At 34.2% G+C, this 16,075-nt stretch overlaps 1 non-coding gene and 1 pseudogene across 1 annotated transcript; both read right to left on the bottom strand.

The window, feature by feature from the left end:
* The window catches only part of LOC113760036, a 105,333-nt pseudogene that overhangs the window by 33,028 nt on the left and 56,230 nt on the right, over positions 1 to 16,075 (bottom strand).
* On the bottom strand, positions 9,127 to 9,233 carry LOC113764205. The gene has a single exon (XR_003467492.1). It is a non-coding gene; the product is annotated as a small nucleolar RNA R71 (small nucleolar RNA).

Here is a 16,075-nt window from a genome sequence, read left to right on the forward strand (position 1 = left end):
TGAGACAAATATCATCATCACTATTATTTAATCCCAAATATTTGATATCCATTTCTTCTTCAGGAAGAAAATTTCAAACAAAAGTAAATATTAATAAAGATGTGAAAATAAATATTAAATAGAAAGAAAATTACATAAAAGATATAAAGCATTATAAAAATATCTAAACAATCATGGAATATTTGTTGACATCTTCAAGATACTCAAAAAAATCAGCTACATCGAGGTGTGTCATGTTGGCATCATCACTATCATCATAATCATTCTTTTGATCAATGAAATTTGTTTCAACACATTTCCTTTCTTTTTCAATGATGCTTGATAGAGGTCAACAAGATGTTCAACCATACGACAGGTACGGGACCAATGACCTTCCATACCACATCGGTAGCATTTTTCTTCATAAACTTTCTTTTCTCCATTTTTCTGATCGTAGTTATTTTCTCTATTTTGGGAAATATTTTGTTGTTTGCCACGGTTATAATTTTCATGGGGCACAAATCTACTACGATCACGTCCACGTCCACGGCCTCCTCCACGGCCACGTCCATGACCTCGACCAAAATTTTGAGATTGAGTAGCATTCGCTTCAAGGAATGAACTTGCACCAATTGGTCGGGACTCATGATTTTTCAACAATAGTTCATTATTTTGTTCAGACAAGAGAAGACATGCAATAAGTTCAGAATATTTTTTAAATCCCTTCTCTCGATATTACTGTTGCAGGAGCATGTTAGAAACATGAAAAGTAGAGAATGTTTTTTCTAACATATCTTCATCGGTGACTTTTTCACCACATAATGATAATTGAGAAGTGATTCTAAACATAGCTGAATTATATTTGTTGATAGATTTGAAATCTTGTAGCCGTCAGTGAAGCCAATCGTATCGGGCTTTTGGAAGAACGACCAACTTCAGGTGGTCGAATCTTTCCTTCAAATCTTGCCAAAGAACAAGAGAATCTTTGACAGTAAGATATTCTATTTTTAATCCTTCATCTAAATGATGACGAGAGAAAATCATAACTTTGGCACGGTCTTGGTTTGAGGATTCATTTTTTTCAACAATAGTGTTATCAAGACCCATTGCCTCAAGATGAATTTCCACATCCAATACTCATGATAAATATTTTTTTCCAGAAATATCAAGAGGTACGAACTCTTGTTTTATAAGATTAGCCATAAGAAATTAAAATAAGCTTTTGAACTAGAAATTTACCTTAGAAGTTACTTGAAGAAGTACGGGCAGAATTCCGGCAAAATCTTGTATTGCATTTTTGCTCAAGGTAGAATCTCCGTTTTCACCTTTTGCTCAAAAGTAGAAACTCATGCTGATAACGTGTTGTAAAGCTAATAAACTACTATAGTATAAATGGAGATATTGGAGAAAAAGTAGAGAAATGGAGAATGGTTTTCTTATATTCCAACAACATACAAAAAGTCATCACAAAGGGTGTCAATGTACCTCTATATATAGGTACTACAAGATTAAAGGTACATCAATTATATTAAACACTCACTACTACAAAAATATGAAGAAACCTATGAAACGGTTTCTCCACTACATGAATAGATTTATAGATTGTAACTTCTATACATAATATAGCCATAAATCATGAATTAATCCTCTTGAGAATACATAAGGACATCCACACTTTTGATTATTTCATAACAACTGACATTATTACGTCAAATGATAATGTTATTTTGGTCACAACAGCCTGACCCCATGGCGGGTCCTCCTGTAGGCCAATTAGAACATCACAACCAACATAAATACCAACCTAATACGTGTTCTATTATTGGAGAATTCATTTTCAGAGCAGCCATTTTTTATTGTTCTCCTAAATGACAAAGGATAAACACACAACAATAAGAAGATAGAATGCACCTTACAATTAAAATTATGATCTTATTCATGCTCACTCTCGCATTGTGAATTTAAACTTTTCAGACAAGAATACACACGCTTTACATTTTTCCATATATTCTTAAAGAATGGAAAACCTTCATAAAATATTTGTTGTTGCGTCTTATCTTTTTATTTTTTATTTTTTGGTTACTGTGTCTTATCAGTGTCTACATTTGATATCAAAATTTGTTCTATATCTGATCTGCTAGCACATAAATTATTATTGCAGAGACCCTAGATGCAAGCCCATTTAACATCTGCCAATTAGACACGTGGAATTATTGTTAACTTTATAGTGATGGTAGCATATTCTATGCGTATGCAATGCTTTAAACATCATAATTAGTTCTTAATATCTTTAGCACTTTACTTGATAAGAAAATGACAAAGTTTTGATGTGTGAAAAGAAAAATGAAAAAGCTGAGAACTTAGGAATAGAACATCACTTCCATAAATTCAAGAGCTTTTGTGGTTATGCTGTTTGCTGGCCTTTTTAGGACATAAATATTGAACTTAATCACTTCACAAGAAAATGACAAAATTTCAGTATGCAAAAAGAAAAGAAAAGTTGAGAACTTAAGAATGCAGATTCACTTACATAAATTTAATGGACTTGAGTTTCGGTTTAGGCTATTTCCATGGCCTTTTTTTCGCCAATAGTGCATGCTGTGAAATTTTAGTATTGAGAAGAATAAAGAGTAGGGTAGGACTTGTTCTCGATTGATTTGCTTTTATATTCTGATTATATATTTTTTAATAATAAAAAATTAAAACCTATAATAATCCAAATAGTAACTTTTGCTAATTCTGATTATTCTTTATAATCAGTTTTTATAATCAAATTTTGTAAAATCAAAAGCAACCAAGAATAAGGCATTCTTGGAGAAAGAAATGGTTGTGATATGTGCAAGGTTGACGAATTATTGTGATAATATCTTGCGGGCTTACTTCTTGAAAGTCTTAACATATCCACACCCTCAAAAATAGTATTTGAGTCTTTTTTTAGATCATCAACCTGCTTTAGCCAATCAGTAACAATTGGTTTAATTTCTTCAGCATTGTTTCTTGCTGCATCTACCAATCAGTAACATATTGTTTCTTGCTTTAATCTTATACATTTTCTGCAAAAATTTGATAATGACGAAAAACTTTTGAGAAAGATCGAGAAAGACAGAGACTTGGAATAGGTGACCATAGCTTAGCTTTGAATTGAAATCAGACCGACAGTTTGTTGAACTGGATTCAAAACTGAATTTTAGAAATCGGAATCAAAATCATAACCTTGACTAAAGGTTTAGGTTCACGTTTACCGAAAACTTGAATTGAAACCGAAACTGGTGGTTTAGGACCAATTCATGTTATTTGAAAAAATACTTGCTACCTAAATTTATTTGGCCAATTTAGAGTCCAATATCAATAATAAGCACCCGATACCAACAACCCCAATTCTGATCCAGCAATCTATTGTCCCGTCCCATTAATAAATCTAGACTTCATAACTAATTTAAACACTAGACCAATCTGATCTAATCAATAATGAGATTTTTTTCATAAAATTTGCATCATTTTTCTTTGTCTATGCACATGATAATACAATAAATTTCTTACCTTTTTCTATATTCATTTTCATATTTTTATATAGTCAATCGTATAACAATGAGTGCTTGAGCGTAACTAAAAGAACTAAAACTATAATAGAAAAAAACTAAAATTGGAATCGGAATAAAATGGAACTAAAACCAGATCGGAACTAGAGGTTCAAGAACTATAACTATAACTATCCCTATAAGGGCCAATTCAAATTCCACATTTTAGAAGAATCGAAATCTGCGATTCTGAAACTATAGCCATGTCTAACTTGAGACTACTGCTGAGTTCAGTCACAGAAATAGAGAAAGTAGGAAGAGAGAAAAAAGACAACAACTTCAAGGAAACTAGAGAGCTCTATTTTTATTTTTCCCCTCATATATTTCACATTTTGCAAGGGAAACTATTTTTTATGAAAGAGTGAGTGACAACAAGTTAGTTGTCACAGCCAAAAGTTTATGTTGTGACAACATTTTAGAAATTTTATTTGTCACCTACGTAAGTATTGACAAAAAAATTATTTCATTAATGACAATAATAAAGTTGTCATAAAAATTAATAATATGGGACAATATGGATTATTGTCATTAAATGACTTTGTTTATGACAATATTAGGTGTTGTTGTTAGATGTTATCAATAATTTTCATACTTCTAGTAGTGGCCTTATAGAAATGTAACGTAACAATCTTTCTAAGACTGAGGAAGTAGTACTAGACATTAAGGAAGTGCAGCTTTCAATTATAGTTGCCTTTCGCTTGTTAATTTTCGCCATTACATCCTCGTAAACTGAGCAACTGAATAACCGCCATATGATAAAGAAATGCTCTTTCAAATAATAAGACCTAATTTTTGTACTCCATTCATCATGTTATGTATTTATCAGTTTTATTATTTTTCCAACTAATCATAATTGGTAATTGTAATATTAATGATAAGTCAATTGTGAAATAAAGGAAAAATATATATGGTAAAATTTTTTAGAATTAATAGAGCTTGATTTTTGTTTTGAATAACAAAATAGCTATTCATGATGAGCTAATTGATTTTTTCTGGAACATTGTTAGTGCTATTAATAAACTACGATTGTAGGTTTTCAGGCATTGCTCAAAAGAAAAAAAGAAAAAAAGAAAAAAAGCCCTTTTAGCTGCAACTAAGGTTATGACTAACCTTTTGTAAAATGGCATTTAGATGGTGGTGCATCATATTTTTCACAACATTATTATTAAAGTAAGAAATTTAGTAAGATGAAATAATTTTATGTGTAGAAGATATTCATCCTTTTTCTATCATTTTCTTCTACATTTAAATCTTTTTTTAACAGTTTCACCATTTTGACATTGACATGTATAACTAGATTAATCAATTATAAAGAGCTCCAAGATGCCATATGATAGGAATTAAGAAACAAAAGAGAAAAGACAAGATGTTAAGATATGGTATGAATACCTATTAAACGATTTTGCTATATAGCCTAAATTTTCGTCCAATAAAAAACCTTATAGTTACTCGGTTAACAGAAATCAAGTCAATTCTCCCAATTTTTCTAAATTGAGAGCTTACATTAAAACTACCTCATCTCTCTCTCTCTCTCTCTCTCTCTCTCTCTCTCTCTCTCTCTCTCGTGAGTAACTAACTTCGACATAGGAGGCATTTTACTTCACAAAAAAGTGTCAAACTTGTTATGGATAGTACTTTAATACCCAATTTCCTAAGCTTAATCATAGAACTGTGTATTGTGTGGCACCAAGCTGACAGGTGCCGAATCTGTACAATAATAATTACTTGCTCAAATTAAATACAAATTCTGTAACTAGTGGTAAGCAAGGTCGAATCCACACGGATTGGAAAAATAAAGATTAATGCATGACGACCACAGTCACAAGAGTGTCCTGTTCTTAAATGATACATGAAAATCATGGGAAATTAAATAAATCTATGATTAAATTATCTATGCCTCCATGCTTGCAAAATATACTTTACAAGGAAACGAACAAAGTAAGAGATTGCAAAAGATAAACGCATAGCTCTTTTAGTTTAATTTATTAAAAGCTTGAGTGATAGTCCCACACAGAAAATTGTTGAGAGACTGAGGAAGAAATATTTTGATGAAGTCTCAAGATCGAAATTGATAAACTGGTTAAGAGAAGACTTTTAGAATTCTCTCCACTGTCAGGTTTAGGGTTCAAATCCTGAACCCGGTAGCTCGAAGTGGAAAGGATGTGAGGAGGAGTGATAGAATAAAAAAAAAGTAATAATTAAACTAATGGACAAGGAATTTGTTAGTGTGAAAAGCTACAATGAATATTAGTGCAATTTATAGGGGAGATAAGATACCTTTTAGTTTTGTGTTCCTTGGGGTTTGTAACCATCACTTTTATAATTTCCCCCATCACTTTTACTGTTCTAAAGAAAATAAAGTTAATTTACATAACTTATACTATGAGGACAAGTATAAGAATCAAAGGATCTTTTTTTTTCAAAAGACTAAAAAGGAATGCACTCAAAACAATCTAGTGGAGCAAAGTACGGTTCTGGCAAAATTTTTTTGCCCGCAAGTGCTATATCTCATCCAACAACAGAATAGAAGATGCAAAAGGCAAAAGTTAACGAAACACAAGATCTAACTATTTATTCTTTTCTTCAAATATACTCCTTCGATTCCAAAATTATAGTCGTTTTTCGGGAATTCAACTTTTTTATGAAGAAAATAATCATTATATATGTGTGTGAGATTAATCTTTTCTATGCCATTAGTGTATAAAATTTTTTTAGAAGAGTGAAATTATATGCATGACATATGTGCAAAAATAGAAAATTTAAATTTAAATAGAGATTATGTGTCAAGAAAAAAATAAAATTAATATGTTAAACACCATATTTGCATCTTATTGTTTTATTAAAACATACTCCTTGACCAATTCATAATTGTTCTTCAGAATCCAACTTTTCATGAAAACAGAGAATTATGTGCGTGTTTATATGCGCCTCCAACCCACCAAGTCAGATAGCTATTGAAAAGAGTTTATTTTACGTATTTTTAAGTGCATTTTATTAGTTAATTTTGAGTTGATTATTTAGTTTTATAATTAAAATAAAGAGGTTTTTGGTAAAATTATATATTTTTGGTAAAAGTGGATAATATTGCATTTCTATTGATTTTAATGGTAAAAACTTCATTTTTATGCAGGAATGATGATTCAATCACCAAAGGATGTCAAATGAGGTGAAAAATAGAGATTTGGTGATGAATTCAAGTGGTAACAAGAAGAATGAAGTGAAAAACGTTCAAGTGAGGAAATACAATACAAGTCAGTTTTGATACTCTTTGGTATTTTGACCATATCTGGAGGTACACTTATCGGATTGAGGTGATCTTTATACCATTTTAAAGCTAAGAAAGAGACCTACAATTCGTATGAAGACATCGAAATCAAATTCTGCCATTTTCATGGATAAAAAGTCGGAATACAAAAGTTGCATTCTGTGGTCGGAGGTTAAAACAGAGGTTTGATCAGGTGTTAGTATTTCGATCATATCTCAGGTTACAAAACTCCGATTTGAATTATTTTTGAAGTATTGGAAAGCTAACTCAAAGGGCTACAACTTTTGTGTTTTGTACAAAAGCCAGTTCGGCCTTCATCATGGAGAAAATCGCAGTTGAAATAAGGCTAGAGTGAAAATGCGAGTAGAAAAAACGCGAGTTGATGCCGCGTTTTGAGTAGGCGCGTTTTGTAGCCGAAATTCTGCAATTTGCTCAGCCATTTCTCTTGTGTTCATACCACTTTCCAGTTATAAGATGCAAGGGAATTCGATGCACATGCTTCAGAAGACCAAAGGGCAAGAAAGGTGGCTTATTTTCAAATAAAAAATATTGGTTATTGACTATGATAACAAAGTGGAGATTTGGGAATCAAGGGTTAGAATTTGACTTGGAAAAATGAAGCCTTTGAGTAGTTTTTATGCAGAGACATTGAGAGAGGTCGGGAGATCCATACGTAGCTAGTATTCTTACTAAAAAAACATATTCTCTCTAGCTTGAAACTTGCAAAGGGGCAATTGAGGTTTCATCTTGTAATCATCTAAGTTCAAGACAAAGGAGATTTTTGGAAGGTTTCACCATATCTTGGCTAAGACTTTCTTTACTCTTTTTGTATTTGTAATTCATGATGATTTACATTAATGAAGTTATGAGTATTTCATCATTCATGAGTAGCTAATTTCCTTTATCTAGGGAGTAGATGAAGCTTATGGCCAAGTGATATGAAGTGATTGTGATTTATACTTGTTATATCTTGTTTTAACTTATCTACTTGTGTATGTTGGATTACTTGTTATTGTTTGATCACCAATAGCAGGTTTATAGTTGTTTTTACTCATTGAGAAATGGTAAAAATAATGGAATGACATAAGTAGAGCTTGAGTAGTATATTCATGAGAATAGAAATACATTCAAGTGGATGAAATCTACATTTCATGTATGCACAAAATAGATTTAGTATTTACCAAGAGATTAGGAAAAACTAATCTGTTTTAACCCATTATTATCATGAGAATGTGATTTTGGTATTGTTGGAAATGAATTCTTGGTTAAATAAGAGTAGTAACAAGTGTTAAATTCATTCGTTTTTTATCTTTTATGTCATAAGTGGAATCTACATCCCTAGATCTTAATATTTAGTGAATTCTACTCCTTTTGTGAAATTGCATTTATCTAGTTAAGAATTTTTGTAGTTGGACTAATTTCTGAATTTTCTGCTCAAATTTATTGTGAGTCTAAATAATAGAATAAATTAGTATCTAATAATTATGTTAATTGCTCCTCGTGGGATCGACCCGATACATACCCAATATTACGATTTAGGCCTGTATACTTGCAGTAAAACGGGTATAATTCGGAATTAAACTTGCACTTAAAGTAAAAATTCGTCAAATTTTTGGCGCCGTTGCTGGGGAGCGGCAATATTAGAGCCTAATCAACTCTATTAATTTAGACAGATTTATTTTTTTAGCTGATTATATTTAATCTTATATCGTAATCAGTTTTTGACAATTGAAGTTGCATAATATCTCCTATTTCTATTTGTAGTGTATACACTGGGCGTCTCGGGAAGTTACACCATTCGATCCAGAAATTGAGAGGACACTACGTAGACAAAAGAGGCATCCACCTCAGCAAGAGGAACAAGAGATTTGGCAGCCAATAGAGAAAATCTTAATAGAGCTTCCATTTGAAGAAGAAATGGCAGAAAACGAAGCAAATAGGCGAGTTCTACGAGATTTTGCTCTACCGGGAACACAAGGATCTCAAACAAGTATAGTAAGGCCTACGGTAAATGCTAACAATTTTGAGATTAAACCATCACTTATCCAAATGGTTTAACAATCTCAATTTGGAGATAATGCAGTAGAAGATCCTAATTCACACTTAGCTACATTTTTGGAAATTTGTGATACAATTAAAATGAATGGAGTTAGTGATGATGCTATAAGGCTAAGATTGTTCCCATTTTCATTGAGAGATAAGGCCAAACTTTGGCTACATTCTCATGCTCCTAATACTATCACCAGATGGGATGATTTATCAAGAGCATTCTTGAATAAGTATTTTCCACCAGGTAAGACTGCTAAGCTAAGAATGGATATCACTAGTTTTAGCCAATTGGAAGGTGAATCATTATATGAGCCATGGGAAAGGTTTAGAGATTTGCTTCGGAAATGTCCACATCATGGACTGCCGGAGTGGTTAATCATACAAACCTTCTATAATGGTTTAGTTTTTTCTACTAAAACTATGATTGATGCAGCTGCAGGTGGAGCTTTGATGGGTAAATCACCCCAAGAAGCTCAGAATTTGATAGAAGAAATGGCCGCAAATAACTACCAATGGGCCAATGAGAGAGGTAATACAAGACGTCACGCAGGTATGATAGAAATGGACACTCTCAATATGCTGAGTGCTCAAATGAATAATGTGATGAAGTTGCTAAATAGACAAGGTGGAGTTGGTCCAAGTTCATCTAATGCACATGTAGCGTGTTGTTCTATATGTGGAGGTGAACATGATAGTAATGAGTGTGTTGATTCTGAACAGGTACAATTCGTCAATAATTACAATCGTAATGCTCAAAATAACCCCTACTCGAATACTTACAATCCGGGGTGGAGAAATCATCCAAACTTTGGATGGAAGGATCAAGGAAATCAACCAAGGCCAACCAATCCACCGGAATTTCAATCAAGGCAACAACAAGCTGAAACTAAACCTGGTTGGGAGATGGCAGTGGAAAAACTTGCAAAAGTTACCTCGGACAGATTTGAGCGAGTAGAAGGAAGGTTGGACCAACTCACTACAATGTACAGGAATGTAGAGGTCCAAATTGGTCAAATTGCTAGTTCTTTGAATAATCGAAATCAAGGAGAATTACCTAGCAAAACAGAGGTCAATCCTAAGGAGCATGTGAAAGCCATTACTCTTCGTAGTGGTAGACAATTAGAAGATCCTCCAGTGAAGGAAGTTGAGAAAGATGAGAATGAAAAACAAGAAGAAAAGCAGAGGAACCAAGAGGCGATTGTGGAGGAAAATAGTCGGGAGAATCCAAGAGAAAAGCAACCATCATCTTCCACTACCATTCCAATACCTCCTGCGGTTCCATTTCCACAAAGATTAAAGCAAAATAAGTTTGATAAAGATTTTGAAAAATTTGTTAAACTTTTCAAACAATTGCACATTAACATTCCTTTTGCCGATGCTATTTTGCAGATTCCGTCTTATGCGAAATTTCTCAAGGAAATCATGACTAGAAAAAGAAAGTTGGAAGACTACGAAACAATAGCATTAACGGAGGAATGTAGTGCAATTATTCAAAATAAGCTACCACCGAAGTTGAAGGATCCGGGGAGTTTTTCTATACCTTGCACCATAGGTAACGTTGATTTTTCTAAGGCATTGTGTGATCTTGGTGCTAGTGTATCATTAATACCTTTAACGGTGGCTAGACAATTGGGTTTGCATGAGTTTAAACGCACTAATATTACTTTGCAACTAGCGGATCGGTCTATTAGATATCCATTGGGAGTGTTGGAGAATGTATTGATAAAAGTTCAAAAATTTATCATTCCAGTGGATTTTGTGGTGTTAGATATGGAAGAAGATATATCTATGCCAATTATTCTAGGTAGACCATTTCTAGCTACTGCAGGTACTATTATTGATGTAAAAAATGGCAAGCTTAAGTTTCAAGTAGGTGAAGAAGAGGTAGAATTTAATTTGAATGAAATGGAAAAATACCCTTCTTTTACCGATCATGCTTATTCTATTGGCACAATTGATAAACTAACCCAAGAGATGAGTCAAGTCAACTTTGACTTAGATCCTCTTGAGTATTGTTTAATGAGTTTAGGTAAGCAAGAAGATGTTTGTGAAGAAATTGAAGAATTGGCCAAGTACTTGGATTTTCAAGCACCTTATAAAAGGGGTAATTTGTATGAAAGTCTTGGCCAAGGAAAAGGGTTTTCACAACCTTCAGAAATTGAACCTCCAAAGTTAGAGCTCAAGCCACTTCCGACTCATCTAAGGTATGAATTTCTTGGAGAAAATAAAACTTTACCTGTAATTGTTAGTGCTGACCTTGATGATGAACAGTGTGCAAAGTTGTTAAGAGTTCTAAGAAGGCATAAGAAGGCAATTGGATGGACAATTTCAGACATTAAAGGTATAAGTCCTTCTATATGCATGCATCGAATTTTATTGGAGAACGGTTGCAAACCAGTGGTGGAAACACAAAGAAGACTCAATCCAAACATGAAAGAGGTGGTAAGAAATGAAATTCTTAAGTGGCTTGATGCAGGTATAGTCTTTCCTATCTCCGATAGTGTTTGGATTAGTCCAATTCATGTGGTACCAAAGAAAGGTGGAATAACTACAATCGTGGGTAAAAATGATGAATTGATTCCATCTAGACTTGTGGTAGGGTGGAGAGTGTGTATTGATTATCGTAAGTTAAATACGGTAACAAGAAAAGATCATTTTCCCTACCATTTCTTGATCAATTATTGGAGCGAATAGCTGGATATGAATTTTACTGTTTTCTTGATGGTTTTTCAGGATATAATCAAATAGCTATAGCTCCAGAGGATCAAGAGAAGACCACATTTACATGTCCTTATGGCACTTTTGCCTTTAGAAGAATGCCATTTGGTTTATGCAATGCTCCTGCAACTTTTCAACGATGCATGATGGCTATTTTTTCTGATTATATTGAGAAAATTATGGAGATATTTATGGATGATTTTTCTGTGTATGGTTCATCTTTTGATCATTGTCTTCATAATTTGGAATTGATTTTGCAGAGATGCGAGGAAACAAATCTTGTACTGAATTGGGAGAAATGCCATTTTATGGTAAAAGAAGGAATTGTCTTAGGACACAAGATTTCCTCCAAGGGAATTGAGGTGGATCAAGCCAAAATAGAAGTCATCGAAAAATTGCCACCCCCAAGCAATGTCAAGGGGATAAGGAGTTTTTTAGGACATGCTGACTTTTATAGACGTTTTATTAAAGATTTTTCTAAAATAGTAAAGCCATTATGTGATTTATTATGTAAAGATACCCCTTTTCAATTTGATGACAATTGTTTGGTTGCATTTGAAAGGTTGAAGAAGGAATTGATTTCGGCCCCAATTATAACTTCGCCCGATTGGTCACTACCATTTGAATTGATGTGTGATGCAAGTGATTATGCGGTTGGAGCAGTTTTGGGACAAAAGAAAGAAGGACGGTTGCACGTCATTTACTATGCTAGCAAGTTGCTAAATGAGGCACAACTCAATTATGCAACTACAGAAAAAGAGCTATTGGCAGTGATATTTGCTTTGGATAAATTTAGATTTTACTTAGTAGGATCTAAAGTTATTATATATACGGACCATGCGTGTGAGAACCCTAAAATTTTCATATTTTCTCAACATTTTATTTATTCTTACTTTCCTTTTTGACAATGAAAAGAATTTGTTACCTATCACTAAGGAGGGTTTCATTTCATATATGTGAACGTGCGTTTGTGTGTATTAAGTATTTTTGTGTGAGTTTATAAATATATATATTCATTGGAAGTACAGACGAACACGGCAGATGAGCTTGGAAAAGAAATTTTCTGTTAAAAGTGCTTAGCACCAAATCCGGCCGGGAATCCGGCCAGTTTTTGGCCGGATTGTTTGAGGGTTTTGAAAAAATTTTGGAGTCGTCACTGCCTCATATCCGGCCTGGAATCCGGACGGAAATCCGGCCAGATTCTGGCCGGATTCTGATGGGACAGCAGTTTGACCAACTGTTTTCTCTTCCTTCTTATCTTGTTTTGGTCCAAAAATATCTTCATTTCTTCCTTGCTCAACCGTGGCTTTTGAGAGAAAGGACCAAGCAAAGCTTTCTTTTCCTAACTTCAAAATTTGCTTCAATCTTGAGATTACACCGTTAGATTTTAAATTCATTCCGTACAAGTGCTAGCTAGGAAGGGTTTAAGGGATTGGTGGAGTGAGTTTTGGAGAAGGAGCTCTAAGCTATCATCTTTCCTTAAGTTTCAAGGTAAACTACCTAGAAATTTCCTTTTACTCCTAATACTTGTAAATAAGTGGATTGGAGAGGTTAAATGTGTAGTTTTGTGGCTAAGTTTATGGGTTTAAGTAGAGGTATAGTGAATTTCAGTTTTTATAGCAAAATTTCTATCCTCAAATGATGATTATGTTTGGGCATGATTTGGTAGTTGATATGAGCAATTTTGAGCTTGAGAATGTTAGTTTTGTTTGCCTTCAAAGAATTTCAGCTTTTGCAGCAAAATATCCAGTTTTAGGGCTTATATTTTGATCCTTTACTTGGTTGCATTTGACGGATATTGTGGTCTTAATTAAGGGTGCTTTATAGCTTGTGAATTGTGGGGGAAATTGTGGTGAAATTGAGGAGTGAATTGGTATTGAGGTTTGGTTGGAAAAGTAAGGAAAAACTAAAGGAAGTGCTGTCAAAATTTTCGTAAGAGCTCCTGCGCAGTCGTGGGAAAATTGCTATATCTTGATGTAGGAATATCGGAATTGAGTTCCGTTTGTTGCGTTTTAAACTAGACTCATAGGGCTATAAACCGTGCAAATTTTAGACCCTTTTTCTGTTTGTACAATTTATGGTGATTTTTCAAAGTTAACTGAAAAGTATATACCTGTTCTGTCTTGTGATGGTTTAAGCAGGAAATTGAGACTTAAATTCGATTGACTTGCATTTTGAATCTTAAGATTGGTGTTTTTTGGAAAGTTATAGCCCTTTGAATGTATTTTCCAACGGTATAAATTTTATCAATTTTGGACTTACAAAACTTGAGATATGAATTTTCATATAGGGTTGCGCGAAACTGGAAAAAAATCCTGTTTTCCGAGTAATGATCGTACATTCATTTTCTACTTCAAATTTGGAGTTGGTCAATTATTATAGGTAGGGTATTGAGGTTGTTCATGCCTTTAAGACCGATTGTTACCCTTTTCACTCCGAAGTCGCATCGTCTTTGCATTAATGGTTCATTTGGATAGGCACATGACTTGTAACCGAGTTTTACTTGCAAATGCCATTTATACGATTTTAGCGTCAAGTCTTAAGTGTTTGCCTTGATTGTTCTAGGAGGTGCCGGCGAGTAAAACCACACTTGGCAAGGAAACTTTTGAAATTATTCTTGTTTGATCTGGTGAGTGTATCACTCCCTTGCATTGTTGCTATTGGAGTTATCTGTATTTGAAATCTGTACTTGAAATCTATGACCTGAATGACTATGAATCCTGTTTAGTTTGATTGAGACGAGGGTGTACTTTATCACACTCGTTCTCTTGCATGTGTGGTACAAACTGCAATCTATTACTTGTACTTGTTATGAACTTGAGCCTGTTACCTGCACTTGTTATAATGTCGTTTGGAAGTGTGTCCAACGACCTCCTTGTTACCTGAGCTCAACCTCATGGGGAGTTAATTAAATCGAGCCATGCAAGGGCTTGGTCGAGGAAATTGACAAGCCGTCAGTGCCTGTTTTTATTGAATCTTTGAGTATTGAGACTCTTGATTCTGGTATACTCGAGTATTACCATTCCTGTTTCTATTTGGCGTTCGGGCCGGGTAAGGGGGTATGAATGGTGAACGGGATTTGGCGTTAAAGCGGTGTTCTACTGGACTGGTTATTCTTTATTTGAAAGTTGACGGAGGGTCAACGAAGTCGGATCAAGTACTGCAACGGGAAAATTGGCTCCTGAGAGCCATCTGTATCCTTTCTATCTAAGTTGTTTACTTATCTCCTTATTTGGTACACTTATGTGATTAATTGAGCATGAAGTGCCTTGGTTCTTGACCGTTATTATTTTGGTACCTCATTGAGCTTATAGCTCACCCCGTTGCGTTATCCTTGTTTTCCTTACAGGAAAATCTTTTGGGAACTATGATGTTTCGAAGCATGAGTTGAGCTAGTTAGATATTCTTTTGTATAGCTCCTTAATGGATGGAAACCTTGAATGTATTTTGATCAGACACACCCCCTTTTTATTCGTAATTTTGCGACCATGTATATACATATAGAAGTGTTTAATCATGTACATGTGTTACACTGCTCAAACGTGTTCATTCTTTAGCCCTACATGGAGTGGAGTTTGTTAATGTTACTGAGGTTTCGGACGGGTATAGTATTCAAGCGTGAAAGGAAAAGAAAAATGTGGCAGGGGTGTTCGACAATATTATGGTTTGGTAAGTTATTATTTAACTTGGTGGCTTCCGAATTGTTCGCTTCCTTTGGTTTCTATCACGCGTGCTTTAGAGCTGTGAGTGTTTTGACCCCGTAGTCCCGGTGAGAGCTGGGCAGGCGGTCCGCCGAACCCTTTGGTTCGCCTTAGGGGGAGGTGGGGCTGTCACAAAGTGATTGCAGGAAGTTGTGCAATAAATTATTAAACGGAACTAAGTACTATGGTTGGAAATAGACAAGAGCCACCTCTAGAGTCCGTATCAGTACCGTATCCTTTGATATTGATTATGCTATTTGTTAAGAACAGTTTCACGAATTATCCTGTTATTAATTGGTTTGTTATTCCTATTATATTATTGAAAGTGTGAAACTATGTGTTTATGGTTACCTATTTTCTTTAAACCTCACTAGGTGTAAGTTCATCCCTTTAGTTTGTTTTTCTTAATAGGGGTTGAAATGTGGAACCGGGGAATAGTGAGTTCGAGAGTTGAAGTCTATTTCAAGTAAATTGCCATCCTATTTGAACTTAGTGAATTCATTGAACAACTTATATTTTGATTTGTTAGGTTGTACTTGAGTATAGATGATTTGAAATGTTGGATGGCTTGTAGTATTTAATTGTGGTGTTTTAATGCTTACTTTGGAGTTAATGTTATTGATCGGAAGATTTGAGTGAGTCCTAGTGAGAGTTAAGCAGGCGGTCCGCTAAACCTTAAGGTATACCCTAGGAGGAGGTGGAGTCGTCACATCTTAAAATATTGCCATCTCCAACAAACTCAAGTCTGAAAGCTTCAATAGCTCTAGTTATCGTATTTGCTATTT

Source organism: Coffea eugenioides, chromosome 2, assembly GCF_003713205.1.
Source record: "Coffea eugenioides isolate CCC68of chromosome 2, Ceug_1.0, whole genome shotgun sequence".
Taxonomy (NCBI): Eukaryota; Viridiplantae; Streptophyta; class Magnoliopsida; order Gentianales; family Rubiaceae; genus Coffea; species Coffea eugenioides.